This window comes from Falco biarmicus, chromosome 10 (genome assembly GCF_023638135.1).
Source record: "Falco biarmicus isolate bFalBia1 chromosome 10, bFalBia1.pri, whole genome shotgun sequence".
Lineage (NCBI taxonomy): Eukaryota > Metazoa > Chordata > Aves > Falconiformes > Falconidae > Falco > Falco biarmicus.
Genome location: NC_079297.1, coordinates 6,910,171 through 6,925,538, shown reverse-complemented (window position 1 = coordinate 6,925,538; position 15,368 = coordinate 6,910,171). Strand labels below are relative to the sequence as shown.

General features: G+C 36.4%; 1 long non-coding RNA gene across 2 annotated transcripts in view; it reads right to left on the bottom strand.

Annotated features, from left to right (window-relative positions):
• LOC130155737 (uncharacterized) overlaps positions 1-15,368 on the bottom strand; it is a 178,439-nt gene that overhangs the window by 45,108 nt on the left and 117,963 nt on the right. For both annotated transcript variants that reach the window (XR_008824210.1, XR_008824211.1), the window contains exon 5: positions 2,738-2,793. This is a non-coding gene — a long non-coding RNA (uncharacterized LOC130155737). The remainder of the gene's footprint in view (positions 1-2,737; positions 2,794-15,368) is intronic.

The following is a 15,368-nucleotide window of genomic DNA, read 5'->3' as shown; positions in this document are numbered from 1 at the left end:
TCTTCCCTCTCTCTACTTTCTTGACAGATAAAATTAATGCAATTCATTCCATATCATTCCTTCTCACCTCATTTGCTATTTCTGCATGCCAGTGGAATTCCCAGCTGTCTAGAAGAAGAAAGTTCAGGCAGCTTCATCAGATTCTAGTTGCCAGTTTGTAAGATTCTGTGTCCAAGTCCTAATTCTAAAGGAAGTTGCAAGGGCAGGAGGTATTGATTTTCAAGTGTTCACGTATTAATCTTCCTTCTTTGAGGGAGAGAAAGCACCAGTGTGGAGAAATAAAAATATATCTTTGTTGATAGCATACTGGTTGTACCCATTTCTAGAGCCATCCAGCCAAGACAATGCATATTTCCAAGGCTGAATGACATTCCAGGTGTAATGAAATAATCACATCTCTATCACAAAATATCTTCCTGTTTTTGTTTTAGTTTGTCGTATAGGCAAATAAGTTATATAGGTAGAAATGTTGACATAATTTTCCGCACATTTTTACCTAACCCTATTCATGGCAGTGCCTATTTACCTTAAAGGGTGTTACGAGAACGACTTTGTCTACATTTGTAAGGCACTTTGGAAGAGAGAATACAATATCCAGCATGAATGCTGAGTTCTGTTGTTCCTGCTGTATTTGAATCTTACAAAACAACAACACAAAAAAAATCACTGCAGAGGAATTTTTTAAAGGCTTTTAAACATGAGCAGTGTTAAATCATGAATTGCCTCTGTTAATTGCCTAAAGAATGTATATTCAAGGAAGGTACATCAGTTCTGCTACAGTTCTTATACCTGACCTACACTTACTTATGCCACTGGTATACAAACCATGTCCCCTAAATATTTAATTAAAAGTACAGCCATTCTATCATATTGATCTCCTTCCTTCCAGTTTAAATTATTCCAGTCTTAGATAAGATGTAACCCTGGAATAATACATGATCACAGGTTTCCATCAGGTGCTGTGCAATGTATCTTAACCCCTTACAGAAATGAACTGAACCAGTCTGTAAATCTGCCATGCCTTTGGGCTGTAAGAAAGAACTGAAAAGGACAGAAGAGCAATATAAACAAATCTCAATTACTCAGCACTTACTGCAATGCTTTTTAGCTATAAATAGGAATAATACATGACAACTTTGGGAAGAAGTGGATTACCAGCCATCTCAGTAATACCCAAGAGGCAACACAATCTCTGACCATCATTTATTAAAAATGAGGGTGGCTAAAGGGAAATTTCATCCACAACAAGGTTAGCACAGTTTTTGCTCCTTCAGCAAAAGGAAGTTCCCTATTGATTTTTCGAGTGGCCTGAGTCCCTACAGATCACAGAGGTCTAGCCTGAATCACAGCGATAAGGTCTGGGACAGAAGTGGACCAGAAGCTATTCCCACACCAAGCTTATTAACCACAAGGAGCGTATTAAAGCCATTGACTTCAATGAAATGACATCAGTGCAAATTAGAAGTGCAACAGCTCAAACAAGTCAGGCCACCAGATGGCAGATCATTAATAGTTTAAAGCTGAGTTTGGGGTCTAGTCATTATTTCACATTCCAAAGTTTCATAAATATTAAAAGCAATGACTTCATATAATAAAGCAACACTGGGTTTAGAGAAGAATGGACTGTTCTGGACAGAAACCCTTGGATTTTTGAAATAAATCTATATATTTTTAAAAAGCCTCCTGACTGCAATGCCTTCTATGCAAAATCTATGAAACACATACAGGTTTACAACTACCTGTAACTGCTGTTTCTTAGCTGATATTTGGCCATGCAGCAACCATAATAAATTTGAGAAGAGACTAAGAAAAAAGACCTAATCAAAAAGCTTTGTTAAGCCTTCATAGTGAAAAACGAGGCTGAGAAAGTGAAGTGAAGCTATATATATTTGGTACAGAGTGGATACAATGGCGGTACATTGTCCCTGCTGTCTGTCATTAACAGATCTCCAACTAGTTTATATTTAATGTGCTAAGGCTCTTACATTTCTCTATCACCTTACTGCTTTATTATTGAGCAAGATATTTAGCATATGCAAACTGGAATAGCTTCATTTAATTTAATGGGGCTATAGCAACAGATGCAGGCCAGGGTTCCAGTTCTTATTTGTTGAATAGATTAGTAGCTTTGTTTTCTATAGTGCACTGTGAGAAAAACTTCAAGTAAAAAATTCTTCTCCATGGCAGCTAGGCAAACTAAAGTACCAGGCACAGTGTGTCATCATTACTATTGGGTGACCAAATGGACTTTGGAGGTTCTAATCAAACCTTATCTCCCAACAGCAAGAAAGTTTCTATGAACCTTGAAGTCCTGAAGTTTTATTTGTGTCAACAGGAACCCTTTTTGTTTATCAAGTTCTAATAATCATATTTGGATTTTGGATTTTTGATGGCTCAAAGAGGGCTTTAGCATAGCAGACAAAGGAAAACTGTGTGGTAGCACTCATATCTTACATTTATTTCAATTCATAGGAGCAAGTCATGCCAGAATTTGGGATCTGATGCTTTCTTTTCAGCACTTTTAAAAAGAAAACAGAGTTGCTCCTTCCTAAACTCTAAGCTACAGCTATCAGTTTCAGTGAGTCACTACTCTCCAGGAACTGAGGCAGCAGCAGCAAGACTTACACAGCATACACACGCATAAGCAGTAGTGTTACAGGGGCTTATTCTCAGAGCATCCTTTCCTTTGTTGTTAACAGCATAGGTATAAGTACTGAAATACTGTAAAGACCCCTACCTGTGACATTCACCAACACACATGTGTTTCTTTCCTCTGTGCTTCAGTTTCTCCACCTGTAACATAAGGATAATGCTTATCTACCTCACCCAGAACTTCTGAAGGAACAGCAATGAGCCAGAATTCCAAATAAAAATATTATAATGCAATTCAAAGACTGCAATGCAATATGTAACAGTATGCTCATCTGAGTTGCATTGTATTGGTGGCTGTTGGCCTAAATCTGTTCATCTCAAAAATCTAGAACATCTGTTCTGAGTCCTTCAAAAAACAGATGGTCATGTTAGTGAAAATGAGGCAGGAAGATTAGAGACAAACCCATTACTATTTCACAAGCTCTTCTGAGTTTTTGTGCAAAGTCTGCATTGCCTACTAAAGCAAGAGAAGACTAGCTTTATACAAAATATAGATGAAAGAAGTTGCTAGAATTAGTGTTGAATAGTCAGATCCCTCTCTCAGTTATAACTGTGCATTGAAACTGACACAGCTGTACCATGAAGTGGTTAAATAGAGTTTTTTTCTTGAAAGATAACTGTGGTTATTTTTCTTTTCTACAGTTTCTTTTTCTTGACGTTCCCTTTTACCAGAATGTCCAAAGAGGGAACGGATTATCTGAATCTACTCCAAGAGAGCTTGGGGTATCCTGTGTTTGTAACCACAATGTACTGTGCACATACATACATACAGCAATCTTACTTATTTAGGTATCAGAGGATTTGCATCAGCCTTCACCAGAGCTGATGTTCTAGGCTGCACCTTGGAAGTCAGATTTCATGAAAAGTACTTATAATGGTGCATAAGAACCATAAGGTGATCATTTTGCTCAAAAGCTCAAAATAAAAAGACCATTGAGCAACATTTCATTGATGCAGAATTTATTTTTTCCAGAAAGCTTTTAAGACTTCTGTTATATAACTGAATCATAGCCAATCTTAGATAATGAATACACTGTAGAGTTGTATTTTTATTTTTTTTGTGAGCAGCCGAGTTCATCTAGATATACAATATATGTTACATGTACCATATACAGATTTGCCCTTGTGATGACATAATTCAAAACTAAAAATTAGAGTCCAGGAAAAGCATGTAATAAATTAATGAAACTTAATGAAAAAGTATATTTTTGGCTAGATTTTTCTTTGTATTTTAATATAACTAATTTACTAGGCTCAGTTGAATGTTAGAATATATTTTTTAAGCACTGACATATACACTCTCTGCAGCTCTGGAATCAAGGCTTTCAAGACTTGCTCTCCCACTCCATTTGAACACCAGGACTGAAATAGCAGCTGGAGATTTACAAAATCCTGACATGCCAGGCAATGAAGTAACTCTTTTCCTTGCTCCTTGGGGAAATCCAGTGGGATTAAAAGGAAAATAATTGACCATGTTCTTATTAGGCTGGCAAGCATGAATCTCTGGAATGGGATCAGACATTGGCTGTCAAGGGTTCAGTGAAGTTGTATAATACTCCAAAAGTATACAGCTGTCTCCAGGAAGAATAATGCAATATGAAACTGTTTTTCAAAACAAAAAGCCCACAATTTAAAATCAGGGTCTGACGTAAATCCAACAGGATTATGTTGGGTGTTACATGAGGGATAGAATTGGCCTCGTTACCTTAACAGTAAAGTGGATTGCTCATTTTAAAACAGCTACCATAATTTGTAGTGAAGAACACATGGTCCATAGTTAGTTAATTATAAAATAGTTAAAACTGTGCCTTTCATGATAAAATTAAAATCTTGATTTGGTTAATGTTTTCAGCTATGTCATTAATTATCACTCATTTCAGACTGGAAAATGGTTTTCAAAAAAGCAAGCTAGCTTCAAACAAATCTAAACTGAACTTATTATTGCACAGGATTTCAGTCATAGCCAGTTTTATTCTCATTCCTAGTTAGGTATAAAGGAACAAACAGGTTCCGTTCCTTCAATAGTGTTTTGAAATCCACAAAAACACGGAAGCAGCTTGTTAGCATAGCGGTATAACATATTCATTATATGCCAGCTGAAGTATTGCAAAGTTTGCATCAGTTGTCATGAAGATAGATTGATATTAGATAGGATTCATTACATTTTTACACCATTCTAGCCTGTAGTGTCCCTGCTTTCAGGCTAAGTAAAGAGCTATTTCCACAACAACTACAGAACAATTCATTTCTATCCTTCCAGAATACACAACATCATTACCTCAGTGCCAAAACAGCCTTCTGATGGAAGGCCCTTCTAAATGATAAATTGCACATTCAAGAAATGTAGCTTAGAAGACTATAACTCCAAAACTGTACTCTCTTATATTCCTAACCTGTATGTGTGGATAAGCTGATGAGTTTCAATTTTAGTAACTATATTTTACTACTGGATGTACATGTCTATTATGTAAATACTTTCAATAACAGTGCACAGATACCTTGTACATTCAGCTGCAATCAACTAATCAGGTACGTTTGCGTTCCCATATTTAGTTGCACCCACAGTCATGCGGAATGTACATACAACTTAAAAATCATACTTTTCTGCATGTATTTGCCAAGTTTTAAAGAATGTAGCCAAAATTGTGCAATCTAGCATTACCTAAAAACTTGACCCACCATACATATAGCTATATTTAAAACCTGCACAAACACTTCTGAATACCAATTACCACAATCAAACATTCGTGAAACTGCATGCTGCACGTGCAACTGAAGCTACAGGAGTGATGAGCGTTACCCATCTGATTAGCTATGTTCTTTCATGTTTCAGATTTCCTGAATACACATGTACCCCAAGATAAATTATCAAAATCTAATCAAAAATTTATAAATCCCCCACTATTTAAGACTCTCTAAAGAGTAACAAATGGTGATAAAACAGAGGTTCATCAACATTTCCATTAGGAAGTATATTGCTCAAATGTTTAACAGTAATTAAACCCATAAAAAGTGCTTTAGTTATTTATTTGCATTTTTACTGGTCTCTAATACAAGCACACCATTCAAGACCCTAGGTGCCCTTGGCAGTGTTTTGAAGAAAGTAATAAAAGATAATAATACCTAGCTCTTATACAGTGTTTTCACTAGTAGACCTTAAAGTGCTTTACAAAGGAACTAAGTCTCTTTATAGTCTTTAGTTGCAGCAAGTGAAAATCATGTCTATTCATGTGTATTCATATTTTGTGTCTAACAGTGGTGCACTAGCCAGATACGTTATGATTATCTTAGAGACAGCTCAGTTTAAAATTACATCTACTCCAGTTTATTACACTCCTCAGAATTTGTTTTCCTGAAGACTGGAAGAAATTGTGAAAAATGTTTGCGTGTTTCAGGACTGTCAAGTGTAATACATGATGTATTCACATTCCTGGAGGCTTATAAAAGCTAACATTCAGATCTCCATCCCCAGATTGTCTTTCCTTGGTGCCAGGTAAGAAAACAACATGAGCCTCTCTTGCCTACAGTACAGAAATAATAATAATCAAACCTCTTTAATGGATGCACTGTTTTAAAATTTCAACGCCTTTATAGTTCAACTAATTTCCCTACTCAGAGACCTTGTGGTTGAGATTTATGCATTAAACAAGAACTGTGATCACAACACAGTAACATTTTTTGAAATGTAACTAAATTAGCTTCATGGAAGAGAAAACAAATTCTTCAAAGAGGACAAGATGTTCAGTAGTTGTCAAGTAGTATTCCAATTTTAGGGAAATTGCAAATGCACTTTGGGTCCTCATCTATTTTTACTTATCTGTATGTTTGCCTTGTCTCACTCAAATGTATATACAGTTTGAATTACATCTCCATCTGTTGAGAACTATGGGATGTTGAAAACTGTGCTTTCATGATGATTGAATGATCTAATCCAGATCTCAGCTAAAGACCATCATAATTACTCAGGAAACTTAACTCCCAAGTTTCTTTAACCCCATGTTAGGCTTTGGTTAACCTCTCATTTAGGAGAAGATAAATTAATCATGGAATTTCCCTTGCCTCAGATTAGGCTGAGGCTCACAGTATATCAACCATGTTATATCAGTTAGTCTTATATGCACCTGTACTTTCCTCCACAATAACAATTTTGATAATAAAAGAGGCCTTTTTCAGACAACAAATTATTAATGAGTAGAAAGCAAGCATGTCTTACTAACAGTGAAAAATGCTAGACACACCTAACTTTCCTCTTAACGCTTACCAGTACCAACCTACCAGGCTAACCAATTCCTACAGAAACTTCTACAGACTATCTTCCATGAAGTGCACTCTGCAAGTGGTGCCCATGACACCTCCTGATCTTCCGCATATTTTTTTTTTCTCTTGAGACGACCAAATATTTTACATCCTTAGAATCTCTTGCTTCCTGGGCAAAGGCCTCAAAAATCACACAGAGACATGATTGCCTCATCTGGCAAGTCATTTTTACCTCTCAGATATTTTTCTTCATGAATCCAGTGTAAGGTTTAGAGCAGCAAAATTCCATCCATGAATGTCTATCACAGACCCTGGCTCCGTACTCATACCGGGGTTGCTGTCAAGCATCTTATGCTTCCTACCTCCCCTGTGTTTTAAGAAAACTTCCCACCTCCTTCATGTTTCAACTCTCTCCCATGTTCCCTTCTCTCCTCTCCCACGATGTCTTCCCCTCCTCCCAACGTCAGACACTCCCAACTCATTCTGAAATGTCCTACCACCCACTCATACTCCTATGCTCCCCCTTTTACAATAGCAGAGACCAAACTTTTCTGACTTTTCCCCCTTTTGCAGCACCTCCCCATCTATCAGTTTTCAACTGCCTCCTCTTTTCAATTACCTTTTGCTACTCAGTGTCCCAAAATGCAACAAAAGACCTATCATATACTAGATGACTCCACATACTTTGACACACATAGTGCACCTCAAAAGATAGCCCAGGCTGGCTGGCTCATTCAGAGTTCATCATTTCCATCACGCAGCTGTTCTGTTAGTGTGGATGTACATCTTGGCTGTTTGGCCACCCGCCTGGTCAGTCAAACATTTGGTTGTGGTACTGCCTGTCAGTCCTCAGGTGAACCAAATAATGCCGGCTGCCTCTTAACTGTTGATATGCCAAAGAAACTGCCCTGCAAAGCACATGCTGCACAAGTCTGTCACAGAGTCTCAATCAATAACCTATCAATATTTCTAGGTTTTTACACAGCCTCATCTGTGGCATTCATAACATTATTACATTTCAGCTCCCCTTCTGTCACAATCGTATGTGACATATTACATTTTATTTTAAAATATGTACATGCCCTAAGTTGCTTGAGAATTCTAAACAGGATCTTCACAAAGCTACAGAACATATGTTTGCTTCTACTAATTGATATAAACTGTTTTCCCTTTTAGAGAGCTCTGTACGAAATAACTCCAAAATAATTGGATTTAAACCACAAAACAAACTGTTTCAAGGTGGAATGGATGACAACAGTGTGCTGATTGATCAGCCCATTACAAAGGAGGGATCCAGAGGGATCTAATCTAGTGATGGCAGCTGTTGCTCTGTCAAGATGTGACTAAAGCATGATGCTTAGTTTCCCTGCCTACATAAATGGCAATAATGTATGTCTATCTATTCTGAAGATTTGCCATCAGATTCTAGCACTCTTGTATAGGTGATAAAAATTATAATAAGCCCACGTTCAAATAGTTAAAAACATTGTATGTATTGACGTAAGAGTAAGATTATGCTATGTAGAAATGTTAACACAAAAATATGGATGAAAATTGACTTGCACAAACAAATATGTTAATATAAATAAAATATGCTTTATAGAAAGTTAAATAAAACTGCATGGCATGGTTGGAAAGCATGATTCTTTTTAAAAAGAGAACCAATGCAGCAATACTGAAGAAATAAATATCTAGAAGAAGTGAACAAAATCTTGGTAAATTATTAAAATCTCCTCTTGAAACAGACTACACTTTTTTTATGCAATGAGTCCTTGTAAACCAAATACTTATGAAAGGAACCCTCCATCCCATCTGCAGCTTCATCCCATCTTCTCAAGCTGGAGCTGCACTGGGAAGGGCAGTGGAATTCACATGGAGGGCTGTGCTGCATACCCTTGTGCCTCAGTTCCCAGCATTATCAATCATGTAAATGGCCAAAATGGCTATGTGGATTTGCCATACTGTTGCTATACAGAACAAAACTTCAGGAGAATGTAAGGATATGTAAGCCATTGAAGATTTCCAACAAAGCCTCCAAAAAAGAAATCAAAAGCATTTCTCCATAACAAACCTTAATTAAACATAGGATGATCTTCCTATGGGTTAAACATACTCTGGCTACAGGGACAAGGGACCCTGCAGTACCACAGTGCAGCCAACCAAATCTTGACAAGAGGCCACTGCTCTACATGATGGTTGTAGTCATTAAGGCTGATAGAGAACCTGCCATATAGCAGGACCTACAGAATTTATTAATACAACTTTTTTTAAAAAAAGTTTGCATTATTAATATAAATGGGGTTTTTAGCTTGGGTACCAGAAGAAATGGTTACAGCAGGAGCAGTAATGCAATACAGGAAATAAATGGACCCATAGAAACAAACATTTTACACATTTGTAGGTTTGATACTACTAAAAGACCATCATAACCAGAGATTAGATTTTAAAAAGCAAAGAAGGTGGAAAAATATCCCTGAACTGTGCCAAAGATACCTGGAGTGGAACTGAAAGTGCCAGAATCTGCTGTGTAGTAAAAAGTCAGTTTCAGCTTCCTTGTAAATCAGTAGGATTTGCCTTGACTAGAAGAGGAACAGGATCATACTCTAAGATAAAAAGCACACACTAGTAACTATGACCAGCATCACTAGGATTACTCACCAACTCTCCAAGCTTTCAGAGAGCTGATAATTTAATGGAAATTTTTAAAAACAAAGCAAAACAGAAAAAGATGTCAAAACGAAAAGAATGTACCTGATCTGTTTTCTCCATTTCCCTCATAATGTCTCACTTCTTCCTTACTTCAGGTAGTTCAAATAACAGGATTTAAGATTTGGTTTTGCAATCAAAATATAGTCACCCCAAACCCAAGGGTTAGGGCTGGAGTAGGAAGCATCTGTACAGAATCCTTTCTTGCACCTGCTACTCCCAAAACCACAAAGGAAACCTAAAGCAAAAGTCAAAGAATTACACTGCATGTGCAAATTTTCACTTACAAGGGACTACCTCCCTTTTTCTTCCCTACAGTTGGTACTTTTTAAGTGCTTACTGAAATCTACTTTATTTTTTCAGCTAGTGAGTGTTTAAACTGACTGTCACATTCGTGTTAGTAATGTAATGGAAATCAACTTTTTCCTACAAATCCCATCCCTCCAAAAGAGAAGGATTACTGGTATAAGTAAGATTGCCTACAAATGCAACGGAAAAGAAATATTTATGAAAGTGGCAAAGGGAGCAGTCTGACGAATGATCAAAAGATTTCAGAGTACGCACAACAAAGGAGCTGAGATTCTCACACATACAGAAATATGAGAGAAAAATGTTTTCCTGGGGATAGCACCTCCAATCATCACATAGAAATGAACATAGAAAATACACTTTTTTATGGATGATTTTGCTTTGCAGCAGGAAGAGGGTTTTAAGGTAAATGGAAAATGAGGAAAAAAATAGTTTAAGTATTTTTCAGTAAATGCATACGAGCATATTCCCATTGGTCACAATGTAAAGCACCTAACATATCCCAGGCATCAGAACAACACACAAACAGGGGTCGTGTCTTGTTTTATCAACTCAAATATTCACAGGCAAGAAAAAACTGCAAAAGAATAATAATTTACAATAGCCTGGAAGCTGTTAATTTAAACTGCAAAGAAGAAAAATGTATCTGAACAGCAACAGTGGATCTTCATGTAATGTAGAAAAAATGGGCAACAAACTGATTTTCTCTGGAATCTTTGGAAGCCAAAGGTTTGCAAAATTAATTAGCAAACATGTTAATTAAGGAGTCAGGTCTCTACCACAGTATCATCAGGCTTGGCATGGCGGAAGACTTTTCAACCCATTTTAAATTTATGACCTTGTTGCTTTTGGTTCATGCTTCTCAAGCAGCTTTGATCTCAGAATGGGTCCCATGTTTAATTTTGTTTCCTTCTTGCTCTGTACTAGTAAATTTCTATCTAAATGTTACGGTGATGCAGCGCAATGAGATCTTGGTACAGAATGTTATTTTCTGATTAATTCTTTTGCCATAGTGGCCTTACCTGTAAATATTTAACCCACACTGAGACTCTCAGAAGAATGCACGAAGTAACTAAGATGAAAGTGAAATAGCATTTCCGTGAGTCAATTATACTTTGAAAATTTTGAGTTCACCCTATTTACAACCCTTCTTTGTGATTCCTTGTGACAATCTGAGTTGGAACAGAGTCCCACCATGGGTCAGAGGAAATAATAGATTCTAACTCTCCCTCTTCCCCCACCACAAGGAATAAAAAATTTCCTCAGTATCTACTTTGACATCAGATCAGAAACAAAAGTCGAAATGTGAGCACTAAACTTGCCATCAGACCAATCTGCCTTTAACATGACCCTATAACACCACAAACACACACTCTGTGAAAAACTGTTTGAATACACTGTGAACCTGGGAACACAAGGCCGCACCTCCTGCAGATTAGCAGATTTGAGATCTCATGGTATTTTAGTCTGGTTCAATCCAATTTAATCTAATTTTCACTAATCTCAGTGGTACTTGAAACTCAGAAAGATGCTTCAAGAATACATAATTTCCTACAACCTTCATGAAATTAAAGATCTCAGCAAAGGAGAGAAACTGAAATTAACTCTGTACTAAGGGGCAAGACCATCTCTGCTCATTTCTCTCCTCCCACTTTAGGCCCCTTATTTTGGTTTGTGGTTACCCAGTCACTACACATATACCAGCACACATCATTTAGCATCAGTCACAGCACACTCTGCCTCTCATGGTATAGAAAACAAGGAAATGGGAAAGAACACTGGGTACATGCTGAGGATCAGCAAAATGTGGGATGGAATAGGAAGCATTGTGGAGAGATGTGGGTTGTGGCTCTAGAGCGAGTTGGGACACAATGTCATTATAAACTAGGCTTCATTAATTCTAATGCTGATGAAAAAAATGTTTTGATGTCATTTTTAACCAACACAACTTAGATATTACTGCAAAAAACCCCCAACCTATGAATATGGAATAGTAGATTAATAGAGTATTCAAAATATATCTCTACCAATGCAAAAATGTCATGTCATTAATCTTATTCATAGTAGCCTATCTGAAGAGAGTACGCAGAGTGGTTTTAAAGAAGTTGGCTTTTGTCCTATAACTCTACCTCAAAGTAGATAAAGCAGGTGGAAAGAATTTGATTCATCTGGGAGAAACAGCCCAATCCCACTATTTTTGATAAACACATACATAAACACACGGACAGATTCTATGTGCATATTTTTATAGCAGTAACAACACAGGAAATTCAAGTCACCGTCAGTATTACAGTAAACCAGCTATCGGCTGTTTTATCTTTTGGACATGTATTTTCAGGAAATCAATTCAAGTAACAAATTGCCAGACAACTTTGTTAAAAGATAAATATTTAAATACTTTGACAGTAAGCTCTTCCCCAGATTCATATCCCATCCATTGCTGTTAAAGAGTAAGAATTGTTCTGGCAGATATGAACCTGGAGGTGTAAACTAAGTGTTAATTTTGTCCTTCCTCTACTATGTTTTGTTTGCACTGTGGTGGAAATACATTATAATGAACCATATCCGTAATATAGAAGATAAAATTTACTGGAAGGAAAGCAGAAGTTCACAAAGTGATATTCCTCCGTCAGTGTTTTTACACAGGTCAGAGCACACCAAAGCAACTTGGTCTGCTGTGACTTTTAATTGTACGTTGTGGAAACTTTGTGTGAAATATCTGGTGGCATTCCTCCCCCTACATGCTTGACTGGCAATCTTAAATTACATATTGGACTTGGTAGTTAATGGTCCTCTGTAACATTCTAAGTAGTGACTTAAAAAAACAATAATGTATCACAGTCCAAGGACTGGAAGCCTCTAACAGTCACTGTAAATAAAAATATTAAGTAAGGGAGAACATACAGGTGATGGACATCTTGTTATTAATTTTAGTGTTACAGATGTCTGTGACGTTTTTCCAATATTGCTTTATCACAAACTCACATTTTGATTCCCATTTATGATGTTCTGCTCCTCAGCACTTACAGATGACACAGCTGTTCTGGATTTGACTTCAGAACAAAACCTTCAGAGCTTTTATTTCTCTGTATTTTACTTTTGAATTGAAATTCCAGTTCTGCATTAGGCCTTTAACTGGACATTTCTCAACATATATACACACCTGTGTGGATGCTTTGTATAACCACAGCCAGAAGACCTTTTGCTCTAAGGAAAATACTAACAAAAATACTCCACACATAGGACAAAGTACATTGAAATTCTGAAATCTGGCTTTATAAGACTCAGTTGTATGTAGAATGTCAACCAGAGCTCTCCAAACTCAATGGAAGCACTATGACGAGTCAAGTATGTGTCAGAACACTTCTAATGAATCTCTGCAGATACAAAGGTCTTACATGATACACATGGATAGCATCTGTGCTACTTCACCAAGAACTTCACTTTGATAATGTTTCTATGACAAACATACGTGATATTTTTACAAAAACTCACGAGCTAGAAGTTTTAAATGTGATTCACAAAAAGAATGTATAGTGCTACGAAGACATCAAAACAATGTAAACAGTCAACAAATATGGAATTTGTTAAGTCTACCATGTTCCTTTATCTTCACCCAGATGAATGCTTATTGAGGTGAAAAAAGGAGGAACCTGAGGCACAAACATCATAATACATTTCTTTTACGATTTGAAGGTAAAGAAGACAGCAAACAGGCAGGCTTAAGATAATCAATAAAAGTAGCTGCCATTTTATAAGGAAAATTATACTGGAAAAATCTACTCTCTAACTATCATGCAGAAGAGAGGAAACCGTAAAATCTCAGCTTTATCATGGAGTAAAGAAATCACAAATATTTTTGCTTTTTGAAGATAAAGGTCTTCAGTGTTTTCTTGCTATAATCCTCACCTCCACCACAACTCTAGTGCAAATAACTCTTGGGGTTTGTACGGTCAAAGCCTGGCTTGGTTTTGTTATTACTACTATAATATGTCTCACTGGAATAACAACATGACAAAACTTCCTGGAAAGCGAACTCTCAAATTAATGCTGAACTGAAGAAACACATCCGTAACAGAAGTGAAAGAGTTACTGGAAAAAATTACTTGGAGTTTCTGTATTTCTTTAGCTTAAAAAATATATCCGTTGGAGGAACTACACCATCAATCTGGCCAGAATAAATAATTCAAAATATCGCTCTATGCTCATGATGTTACTGGTATAATTTCTGCATATTAAGTTACCTTTGTATTTAATTGATAGTGAAAAAATAGAAGTACCATCTGATAGGTAAGTCTTTACTTACCTGTGATGATTTCATTGCAAATTCCTGTAAATGAGATGAAGTCAAGCTTTTTAAAAACTGACATATGATTGATGTGATCAGAATGTAATGGTATACTTCTGTAGACAGCAATTCTGACCAACAGGGGAAGAAAATTCCATAAATTTTTTTGTTAAGAGAGATGCGAAAAATCTATTCTGCAAATGCTTTTGTGTAGGAGCTGCTGATTATAATATTCATTTATAGGCCAAGAAACAGGATTCTAAGCCTAAAGTAAAATTCATACTGTGTATGTCTATGTGTCCATCAGTCATTACATTTTTAAAGTTAAATATTTTCATAATTTAAATCAATTTTTATTACGCCAAAACAATTCTACTTTATTTGCATTAAATTACTATAGATTCATGACCAAATTCACCACTGCTATAATGAAACACAGCATTCTTAAAGGGTACAATGAAAAGCACCATAAGCATAGTGTGATTTGCGCATTCCTTTGGTGTTGATTAAAATCTCACAAAAGCACTCTGAGGTCCACAGTTTTTAGCATTTAATGTGTCACTGCCAAAATATTAATCCTGATTTCATGATGACTCATTGTGAACAAAGATTTTTATTAAAACAATGTGGTGAATAACATAAAATAATACAACAGCACCAAAAAAGTCTCATCAGGGAAAAAAGAATATGATCCAGATTTTCAAAAGCAAGTATAAAAAACATGCTTATGCACACACATTATGTACGTTTTTGAAATGTTGGCTCTGAAAAATAAAAATTACATTTAAAAATAGTATTCAATTCTATAGTTCATGGCATAAATTGAGGAAATATCTTAGACAATGGATCCACAGGCAGGAACCTTTCTCCAACTTGGCCTACAAAACCTCAGGGACAAGCTTCAAAAACTGATCATTTAAAACACAGTATCCTAAAGCTACACACATAAACAACTGCACTATTTTTCACTCTAATAAGCATGAAAGTAATTAACATAGTCACTGGAAACTCCTTGTGGTGTTTTCCCTTCATTAAGCTAAGGCCAGCTATTTAATTTAGCCTGAAAATGGGCATTATTCACATTAGTAAGTATTCCTTACTGAGAATTCTGACCCTCGAACCCTGTCAGTCAATTTAATCAGCCCAAGTGGAGAAG